A 10,796-nucleotide genomic window follows, 5' to 3' on the forward strand; every position below is an offset into this window, starting at 1 on the left:
CACCTCCCCATTGATGAGACCTGGTACCACCTTCTTCCTGGAGCTGCAGCCTGCCCTGCTGCCATCCCTGCCTGTGTTGCTGTTGTCTTCTCTAGCAGTTGGCTGGGAGGTGCGCATTGGCCCCATGCCATGTAGCCATGTTGTCTCGAAGGGTGAAAGCAGGAAGAATGGTGCCTTCATAGCCCGCCCCGATATTCCATAACATCATTAAGGAAATATTTCTCAATGAACAGTAAAAGATCAGAAACAGCCAGTGTCTGCATCATGCTAAGGGTATTGGGATTTTCTTTAAATTTTCCAGACCAACCCCTAACACATGTTTGAAAATAAGACCAAGGTTTCTTTACTCTCTAGAGAAAGGAGACCCCAGAGGGGACTTGAACCCACAGTCTCTGACTTTGGAAGCCAATGCCATATCCATTAGGCCACTGGAGTGCTATGGCTTAACTGCTGGCAGGTCGGAAATTCCCTCTCATAAATGCACATGCCTCACATTAGCTTGGAAGCCAAACACCCCCTTTATGTGCCTTACAGAAATGTCTGCATCCCCTGGCAATTGGGCAGGTCGCTGACAGAGCTGAGCACCACCTTTCTGCAGCCACCTTTAGAGAAGACCCCCACCCTAGAGTCACACCTCCCTCCTCCAGCACCTCCACATCTGTGGCTCTGAGTGCCAGTAGGATGATTAGGGAGGAATCTGGGGTGGGAAGGGGGGTCAGATCAGCCTGTAAGGAGTAACCAGGTGGGGCAGACCCAGCGGGAGGCTGTGGGCTGCTGATCGGTTGTTGGGATCCGAGCTCGAGATCAAAGCTGCACAGCGACCCGACACCCAGGGTTACAGGGCCGACATAGTGACCCCCTCACTGACCTCAATGAACTCCAAACCCTTGTTACTCAGGGCATTTAGGAGTCTCTGTCCCTTAATAGCTTCTGGGAGCTCCCCAGCGGGCTGCGGGCATCAGCCACCTCCTGCCCCACAGGGTAGACTCTTGGCGCTGTGCCAGCCGCCCCCTCGCTTGAAGGCCCAGTGGAAGAAGAAGGAGGCCGGTGCTGGCAGAAGAGGGTTTTGATTCATCGACCTCTGTGCTATGGGCGCAGCACGGTTCCTCTGTGTCACTCTGCTGGCTTTTCTTCAGCAGCCCCAAGTGGCCATGACTCCAAGCTAGTGCCTTGCAAGCTCTGGCATGGGGAGGGAGTGGTGCAGGGTGCTGGGCAGCGGCCCTGGCAAACCAGCTGCTGGTAGGTGTCTCTGTGGTGTCATGGGTCAGTGAGTTCAGCTGTTAATGGAAAGGAGGGGGGGTTATGCTCCCCCAGGGATGCCACTGAAGGCTCCTTGCGGGCTCCTCAAGTTCTGCTGGGAGCCTTGAAGTCCCCCTTTTGCCACCTTGAAGGTGTCCCTCTTGGACACAGTGGGTTCACCTGCTGGCTGGAAGAGTGTGGGGGCCGCGCCGCAAAAGCCCGTCTCCGAGCAGCCACGCCAGGGACTCAGGTTTAATCCAAGTGCAAAACCTTCAGCCGGGTACGTTTCGCTCCCTTCCCACCTCCGCCCAAGCGGCAAGGGAGAAACAGATGCGACGCGCCAGCTGAAGATGCCTCCCTCCCACTTCCCTGTTGGCTGCGCAAAGCCCTTGGCATGTCTCATGCCTCCTCAGGGAAGCACGGCCATGCTGCCCCAGCCTGAGTCCCGGCCGCAGCCTGGCCTGCCCCGGCTGACGGAGCACAGAGCCCCGCGAGTCAATGGCAGGTTGAGTCAGGAGCTGCGGCTCTTTCCCCCGACAGCCACACAGAGCTGCTCAGAGCTGCCCAGCGTCCCGAGAGCCTCCCTCGTGTTCTCCTGCAGCAGCAGCGTGGGAAAAGGGGACGAGGAAGCACGGCTGCCTCAGGCTGGGACAGGGGCCCTCACCACACGCAGGCCTCTTGCCTTCAGCCCAGGCAGCCAGAGGTGCCGGGGAGCTCCCTGGCAGGCCCCCGCCTCAGCCACCTCTGGCCTCATGGCCTAGGCTCTTGGCGCTCTGCTGGTCGCTGCCTCGCGTGAAGGCCCAGAGCAAAAAGAAACAAGCCTAGCAGAGGATGGTTTAGATCCATCAACCTCTGGGTTATGGGCCCAGCATGCTGCCACTACACCACTCTGCTGGGTCTGCACCCACAGCCCCCAGCCTCCAGACTAGCGCCTTGCAAGCTCCACCACTGGCAGGCAGATGTGCAGCAGCCTTCTATCTCTGTGGTGCACTGCATCAGTGTGTTCTGCTGTTAATGCAAAGGATGGTGGTTTGAGCCTGGGACGGTGGCTGAATTTCTCCCTTCTTCTGGCTGGATTCCCCTCCCTCCCAGGACCGTCAGCCATGTTCACACTCACTGCTTACTGAGCCAACACTTATTCTCACAGCTCTGCCAAAGCACCTCAGTCCTGTCCCTCCATGACCCTTCCAGCCAGGAGAGGACCAAAAGGATTCCCCTCTTGGGGCTAATTCCATCCCCTTGCCACAGGGCTGTTTCATCCTCCCATGAGAAGGGAATGAGGGTGCTTGTATGAGCAAGTGTCTTAACTCCTTCTCCCAGTTTTCAATCAAACTCTGCATATTGGGTCAGATCCTCGGCTGCTCTAAACTTGTGTCAGTGAAGTCAGTGGAGATACACCAATTTACACCAGCTGAGGATATGGCCCAGACCCTTTAAAGCTGTATCCCCACACCGAACCCCTAGGCAGCTGAGCACAGGTAGTGTTGTCTAGTGGCCAGAACAGAGGCCAGGGAGCCAGGAGCCCTGTGTGCTATTCACTGTGTGACCTCAGACAACTCCCTGCTGCTCTCTGCGTCTCAGGTTTTCCTCCTTTGCAGTGTTACCTACCCCTGGAGTCAGAGGTGAAAGGAAGCCGGTAGGGGCCGGGACGGCGTACCGGTAAGAAAAGGTGCAGCAGCATACCGGCAAGGAAGTGGAGCATTCAGTACCGGCTTCCTTTCTGCCCAGTTACTGAATGTAAATCTGCTTCGCTTACAAGGGCTGAAAATATCAGGTTGTACGGTCACTGTCATAGATATACAGGGAAGGGTAACCACCTGTCTGTATACAGTGCTAGAAAATCCCTCTGGCCAGAGGCAACATCCTGTTACCTGTCAAGGGTTAAGAAGCTCAGTTAACCTGGCTGGCACCTGACTCAAAGGACCAATAAGGGAACAAGATACTTTCAAATCCTGGGGCGGGGGAAGACTTTTGTTTTGTGCTCTTTGTTTAGGTGTTGTTCTCTCTTGGGACTGAGAGAGGCCAGACAGAAATCCATCTTCTCCAACCCATCCTAATCCAAGTCTCCAATATTGCAACCAGTATAGGTAAGCCAGGCAAGGCGGATTGCTTTATCTTTTGTTTTATGTGACTCTTCCCTATTTTAAGCGGGAGGTTTATTCCTGTTTTCTGTAACTTTAAGGTTTTGCCCAGAGGGGGATCCTCTGTGTTTTGAATCTGAATACCCTGTAAAGTATTTTCCATCCTGATTTTACAGAGATGATTTTTACCTTTCTTTCTCTTAAGAAAATCCTTCTTTTAAGAACCTGAGTGATTTTTCCATTGTTCCAAGATCCAGGGGTTTGGGTCTTTGATGATTTTGTAACCAATTGGTGAGGATATTATTCTCAAGCCTCCCCAGGAAAGGGGGTGTGTAGGGCTTTGGGTGATATTTTGGGGGAAGACGTCTCCAAGTGGGCTGTGGTAAAAATAAAGGGAAGGGTAACCACCTTTCTGTATACAGTGCTATAAAAATCCCTCCTGACCAGAGGCAAAGTCCTTTTACGTGTAAAGGGTTAAGAAGCTAAGATAACCTCGCTGGCACCTGAACCAAAATGACCAAGGAGGAGACAAGAGACTTTCAAGGCTGGAGCGGGGGAACAAAGGGTCTGTGTGTGTCTGTGATGCTTTTGCCGGGAACAGATCAGGAATGCAGCCTTACAACCGTTAGTTACTAAGTAATCGAGCTAGAACTGCGTTAGATTTCCTTTTGTTTAATGGCTGGTGAAATAAGATGTGCTGAATGGAATGTATATTCCTGTTTTGTGTCTTTTTGTAACTTAAGGTTTTGCCTAGAGGGATTCCCTATGTTTTGAATCTGATTACCCTGTAAGGCATTTACCATCCTGATTTTACAGAGGTGATTCTTTTACCTTTTCTTTCATTAAAATTCTTCTTTTAAGAACCTTACAAGGGCTGAAAATATCAGGTAGTATGGTCACAAAAGCAAGGCCCTTCTGAATTCAGGAGGAATTTTGGATGTGCACAGAACACAGACGGGACTGGTCCCTGCACGGTTACAGAACTGCGGTAAAGTGGAACCATTTTCAGCTTGTGTGATTGGAGGATATCTGGATCCATATCGTAAGACTGTCCTACATAAATGAGGGAAAGGGAGGTGCTTTTCTTATTCTTTTGTTCCACTCTTTGTTTCTGTGGGGAATTTGCCAGGGCAATATTACTGTCTTCCCTTTCAACAATCAACACTAAAAGAAATGACAATGGCTGTTGAAAATAGCAATTCCAGTCCGAGTTAGCACTGGGGAGATGCCAGCATTTGTTGCTCAATTTTATTCTACTTTTTCCACAGCACGTTTCAGTGGATCAGCATATTTGATTGGGGAGAAATGAAGTAACAAGCAGCCCAAATTGAGCTTGAGAACTCCTGAGTTTTGAGAACGTTCAAATGTGGAAGGCAGGTGCTCGATTCCCTTTCGGAATATTGGATAAATCAAGAAAGGAAAAGCCAATTTCTGCTTCCCTGGCTCAGAATGGAAATCCTCCTACGGGCCTGGTAATGTATCTACAGCTGCCCAGGTCCTCGAGTAGAGCCTCCCCTCCCTTACTTTTCGTTTTAACTTCTTGTGGGATCCACAGACCTCCCTTGCTAGGCTTCAGACAGAGAGGGGCACTGTCCATTCAGTCCACCCAGTTCCTCCTTTGGGGGCTGCCAGGCGAGGTCACACCAGCATCCCTCCTCCAGCCTGGGGAAGTCTGTGAGGGTGATATTCGGACCAAAGCCTTCTACTCCTTGGGCACACTTGTTCTCCATTCACAGCACCACCCCCTTCGAGCAGCCAGCTCCCCATTCACAGCAAGCTGCAGCGCATGGGGTCTCAGCTTCCCCACTCCCCCCGCTCCCTTTCCTGTGGATAGTGGCCAAGGGAATGCTGGGAAATGTAGTTCCTTCCCTGCTCCAGGGCTGGCTCTCTCGGCAGGGAGCTGGCCAAGGAACTACAGCTCCCAGGGCCCCGTGGGCTCTCAGCTCCCAGGCTGGATCCCTGCTGCTCCGAGGCTCCACTTCGGCAGCGCTGCGAGAGGGGAGGAAGCGAGCGTTATGGGCCCGTCTGAGCTTGGGCCTGGCACGGTGGAGCCATTGGTGCCACGGTGAATCCGGTCCTGTCCGGACTAGCGCCTTGCAAGCTCTAGCGTGGGCAGGAGATCTGCAGGCTGCACAGCCTTGGTAACAGCAGCCAGGTCTCCAGGTGTCTCTGTGGCGCAATGGGTCAGCGCGTTCGGCTGTTAACCGAGAGGATGGTGGTTCGAGCCCACCCAGGGACGCTGGTAACCTCCTGCTATTTCCTCGCTCCTCAAGGTGTGCTGGGAGCCTCAAAGGCCCCTTTTTTCACCTCAAACCCGACTCTCTTGGCCTCGGGGTTCAGCTGGTGGCCCGCAGAGTGCGCTGGATGCGAGTCAGAAACCCATCTCCCAGCAGCCATGCCGGGGGCTCGGGCTTAATCCTCAAGGCCAAGTGCAAAACCTTCAGCCGGGCACGTTTCGCTCCCTTCCCGCTTCTGCCAAGCAGCAAGGGAGAAACGGACGAGACGCGCCAGCTCGAAGACACCTCCCTCCCACTTCCCGGTTGCCTGCACACAGCCCTTGGCGTGTCTCATGGCTCACCAGGGAAGCGCGGCCATGCTGCCCCAGCCTGAGTCCCGGCTGCAGCCTGGCGCTTTCCCCAGGTCAGCTCCAAAAGTTCTTCTAGAGACGCGCTCGGTTCCCTCATGCCTCGCTGGGAACTAAAGGGAACCTCACCTCCCCCACCAGTGCTGCCAAATTAGCTCCAGGCTGATTTTTCCGGGGAGGGGACATAGAATTGACTCGTTTGCTGCTGAGAAGTGAGTCAGGCCAGTTCTTTGGAAGGCAGATGCAGAGCAGTTACACTGGAGGGGCCCAGACCTGCAGTGGGGGCACAGTATAAATTAATAATGGGAAGATCATTTGTTAAATTAGTCATCACTGACAAATTTTATCTCTGTTTCTATTTCAAGTAATGGTGTTATTTGGAGGAATCAGTACCTATTTTTACTGTAGTAATTAAACCCTTAACTTTATTTAATCAAGCCAAAAATTTAGTGTCACTTATTTTTTTCTCTGTCCTAGCAGGAATGAATTCAATTCTGTGACTTTCTCAAAAGTGCAGAGAGATTAACTGTGGGGAATTCAGTCTCCGTGTTTGTGAGCTGATGTTTTCCTCTCACAGTTCAGTGAATGCACTGCAATACTCAGAGGGATCTAAGGGCTGGTGTACGCTGGTCACTTAACTGGCAGAGCTACGTGTCTCAGGGTGTGAAAAATCCACACCCCCAAACCAATAGAGTTAAGCGGACCTGAGCCCTGGTTAGATAGAGCTAAATAGAAGGAAAAATTGTTCTGTCAATGTAGCTGTTACAGGGATGGGAAAACCCCTCCAGTCGGTGTAGTGACTGTCTACCCAAGGCGCTAGAGAAGTGTCACAGCAACATTTTAAGTGTAGACAGCCAAAGAGACCAGATCTGGCTCCAGTTCACACTGTGGATGCTCAGGCACTAAGACTACAGTAATAATAACAGCCCAGTGCTTCCGTAGTTGGCAGGATTTGAACCTGCGCGGGGCGACCCCAATGGATTTCTAGTCCATCGCCTTAACCACTCGGCCACAACTACTGGACGTGCAGCTGCTCCACTACACTATGATTCAGTTCTCCCAGAATTGTCACTTCAAACTGTTTGCTCAGACCAGCTTCCCCAGCACACTCAAGGCTGTGCATTAGTGTAAGCGTGTCCATGGCTGAACAGCGAGAATTCCTGCCCATTCCCCTTCCGGCTGGAGCACGATGAGAGTGTGCTTGTGTTAACGACATTGCTGTAGATCATTGTTCATTCCCCACGTTGACAAGCAGACAGTCCCTTTCCTATTCAAATCTCCAGCACATCATTCCAATAGCAGGGGTCGGGTTTTCTCTGGGGCATGGAAACTTTTCAGGGGGTTGGTACGTGAACTCAGCCTTGCATTCCATCCTTGATGTTTCATGGACTAACAAGAGCAGCATAAAGAAAGAGCCGAGCCAATGTCTCCCCGACAGGGACGCAGGTGGCCACTTCCCTCTCTCTGACCATTGCCATTGCAGGAGAGAAGGGTTCACTGGTATTGAGTGCCCTGGCTCAGACAAGAGACACAGGGAGGTTTTGCTGTTCATGGATCTGTGCAAAGGAAATTGTGTCTCTGTGTGAAATTGAGGTGGGAAATGAAACATCCACATGGTGGCCCAATGCCCTATGGACTGTAGGTGAAGGGCTCGGGCTGAGAAATTATTTAACAGGGGTTTGTTTCAATTTATTACTCTGAGGAAAAACTATGGCTAAAAGGGAGCCATTGCTGTTAATACTGGTACCTGTGTAGGACACCCCAATGGGTGTCAAGTCCATGGCCTTAACTAGGGATAGTTGATTCTTTGTATCAAGGTCCAAATTTCTCGGAGAAGGGACAGTCAAGGTCTAGACTCCAGAGAAAACAATACACTGAGGTAATAAGAAATATATAAAAAGATTTTGCAGTCACTGTGGGCATAGCTATGATGTGTCGTGTTTCACTCTTTATATCTGGGCCCACTGCCAGCTCTGGCGGGATAAGGAACACTTCAGGCTGTCACTGAACTGAAGGTGGGAGATCATTTTTTGACCGGGAGAGGGACCTCGTCTTAAAGGTGTTTGTCTGGCTGGCAGCCCTGGTTCCCAGGTCTCTCCTGAGGGAAGAAAGTTTCTGTGCAAAATACCAAAACTTTTAAGGGAGAGGAGGGAAAGGTGATGGCCACACGATGGGGCTAGCTTGAACCCACAACATGGTGCTTTCACGTGGGACGACTCTGAACATTGACTGATTTCCACTCCCTTGGATTTGAAGAGATGTTTACTTTTGGACGTTGTGAACTACAAGGCCGAAGCAATTATATCCGGGGTCTCAAACTCCCAGCCTCCGGGCCATTTGCGGCTCGCGAGCCTCCCAATGTGGCCCGCAGGGCTCCAGCAGTTTTGGGGCCAGTTCTCTCCCTCGGCCCCACCTGCTGCCCCAAGATGCTCCCCCCTGCCAGTTCAGGGGCCCTGAAAGCACAGCGGAGCTGAGCAGTGTCTTCCTGCTCGCTCCAGTGGCTGCCGGCCCCTCCCTGCGTGTGCTGCCCCTACCCCAAGCACCCATGCGGCCAATGGTACGCTGTGGGGGTGGTGCCTGGGGGCAGCAGGGCACGGAGGTCCCCCCCACCTTGGAGCCCCAGGTAAACACCGGACCTCCGACCCCCTCCCAGAGCCTGCATCCCCGCCCCACATAAACCCCTCCCACCGCCAAACTCCCTCCCAGAGCCTGCACCCCCATCCCCTTCTCCTGCACCCCCTCCCCCTGCCCCAGTCCAGAGCCTCCACCCAGGACCCAAACTCCATCCCAGAGCCTGCACCACAGACCCCCTCCCCCACCTACACTCCCTCCCAGAGCCCAGCCTCTCACCCCTTCTGCACCCAAACTCCCTCCCAGAGCCTGCACCCCAATCCCCTTCCCCAGACCTCTTCTCCCACACAAACTCCCTCCCAGAGCTTAGGCAGGTGGAAGGCAGAGTTCTTGGAGGGTGGAGTTTTGGGGAGCAGGTTCTGGGTGGCATGAGTGACATTATTGGCCCACTGGGAGAATTTGAGGATTGACACTGGCCCTAAGGTAAAGTGAATTTGAGACCCTGCTTTAAGGGATTGGAGCAACGCTGGGGAGATGGAAGGGCACAGAGCTGGGGAGCAGTGTGTGCTCCAAGGAAAGTTGTTGTTGTGCTCTGGTGACACAGAGCGGGTGTGGTGATTTTGTTAGCTGTGGTGTTTGTGTAGAGATAAAATTCACTAACAAAACTGTTCTTGCTCAAGGAGTCCTTTGTTGAGAGTGTAGCTCACTGGTTGAATATTTGCTAGGGTCATAACACTCAGACCCGGGGCTTCACTGTCACTACCCCTGTGTTTGCCCTCATTTATATCCTAAGAAACACACCCTTCCCCCTCCCACACACTCTGTCACACCCACCTTTTCCCCTGGAGCCCACCCCAACCCTGCCCTACCCCTCTCCCACACACACGCCATGGGACACAGCCTCTCCGTGACTCACCCAGGTCGGGACTTGCCTCTGCATCGCCCCAACAGGGGACCAATGAGACTACAGATACAAAAGACTTCCCTTCCCTTCTTCAGAGTCTCGTTAACCTCACCCAGGAGAAGTTCCAGCACTGGGTGGCTCAAAGCACCAACCTTCCCCTCAGCAGCGGAAGGTGGGAACCAGCTCGATCACATGGGAAGGAGGCTCCCCACCTCTGTTGCTACTGTCCTGCAGCATTTAATATGGATTTGTTTTAGCTAATGCAACCCCGTCATCCATACATACATCCATGGAACAAGGAGACAAGCCCCTAACTAGGGGTCCCACTGGTGCAATGGGTTAGCACATAGCACTTATAGAGCAGTCCTGTCTGGAATAGTGCTGAGGTTGTGAATTCAAACCTCACCTGGAGCACTGGTTTTCTTTAAGCAAATGGCTTCTGCCAATCATTTTGCCCTGTGGAAAATACAATCCCAGCTCAGAAGACACTGAGGTCCCTCCCTTTACCCAGTTCAGGGTGGATTTCACACATCTACAAGGCTCTGCTCTTCATCAGCCACCTGTGTTGGAAGGGTTCAAGCCGAGCCCAGAGCTCTGCCCATCCTGTGATTCTTCACCCCCTGACTCCTGCTCAATCTTTGCTCCCCAAACCACCTTTGGGAACACCCTCTTGGCTATGAGACTCAAACACTGCCTGTATGTGTGGTTTTTGTTTATACCTGTGTGGGCCTGTGCAGTGTGTGATTTTCTCTTTTTCTCTGTGTGTGTGTCTCTCTGTTTGTATCTTCATGTGTAAATTCACTGTAGCTTTTCAAAATATCCACAGCTTTGCCAATTTTCACCAGGAATTTTTCTCCAGCAACCAATTCTCACTTGTTCCCTTCCACTTGGTGACCATTTCCCCAGGGCACTGTCACTCTCTGGGTCCTGATTTCCCATTGACCCTTCCCCCTTCTATTGGGACTGGGAACTAGCCAACCAAAAAACCCCACAAAGTTTTAATGAAGGGCCAACAGTCCCCTTACACAAGCCAGCCCCGAGAGGGTCACTGATGGCCAGAGAAGGCAACAGAAACTGGTCCCATGGTGTAATGGTCAGCACTCAGGACTCTGAATCCTGCAATCTGAGTTCAAATCTCAGTGGGACCTCGTAGTAAATATCTGGAGCTCAAAGTACTCCTGTCTCTGACTGTACAAGAGCAAGTTTGTACTTGCTGCCACATTTTTCCTCTTTCCCACATGGCACCTGAAGAAAGGAGTGCCAGGGCCAGGCTGTAGGCATATTTTATATATTTGTAATTCTGTTTATAATATTTGTAATTCCCCTATTTGAAATAATTGTAATTCTGCAATATTGATTTGCAGCTCTCCTTAGCTGCTGACAGTGTCCGTGTTAAAGCTTGCAAACCATCAATTGA

At 52.1% G+C, this 10,796-nt stretch overlaps 3 non-coding genes across 3 annotated transcripts; 2 read left to right on the forward strand and 1 right to left on the reverse strand.

Moving 5' to 3' along the window:
* The first annotated feature begins 5,485 nt into the window (after positions 1-5,485).
* On the forward strand, positions 5,486-5,559 carry TRNAN-GUU (transfer RNA asparagine (anticodon GUU)). The gene has a single exon. It is a non-coding gene; the product is annotated as a tRNA-Asn (tRNA).
* A 1,282-nt stretch (positions 5,560-6,841) lies between these two features.
* Positions 6,842-6,923, reverse strand: TRNAS-AGA (transfer RNA serine (anticodon AGA)). Its single transcript has one exon. It is a non-coding gene; the product is annotated as a tRNA-Ser (tRNA).
* Positions 6,924-10,455: 3,532 nt separating this feature from the next.
* Positions 10,456-10,527, forward strand: TRNAQ-CUG (transfer RNA glutamine (anticodon CUG)). The gene has a single exon. It is a non-coding gene; the product is annotated as a tRNA-Gln (tRNA).
* Positions 10,528-10,796: the final 269 nt, after the last annotated feature.

This window comes from Eretmochelys imbricata, chromosome 22, assembly GCF_965152235.1.
Source record: "Eretmochelys imbricata isolate rEreImb1 chromosome 22, rEreImb1.hap1, whole genome shotgun sequence".
In the NCBI taxonomy this organism is placed as follows: Eukaryota; Metazoa; Chordata; order Testudines; family Cheloniidae; genus Eretmochelys; species Eretmochelys imbricata.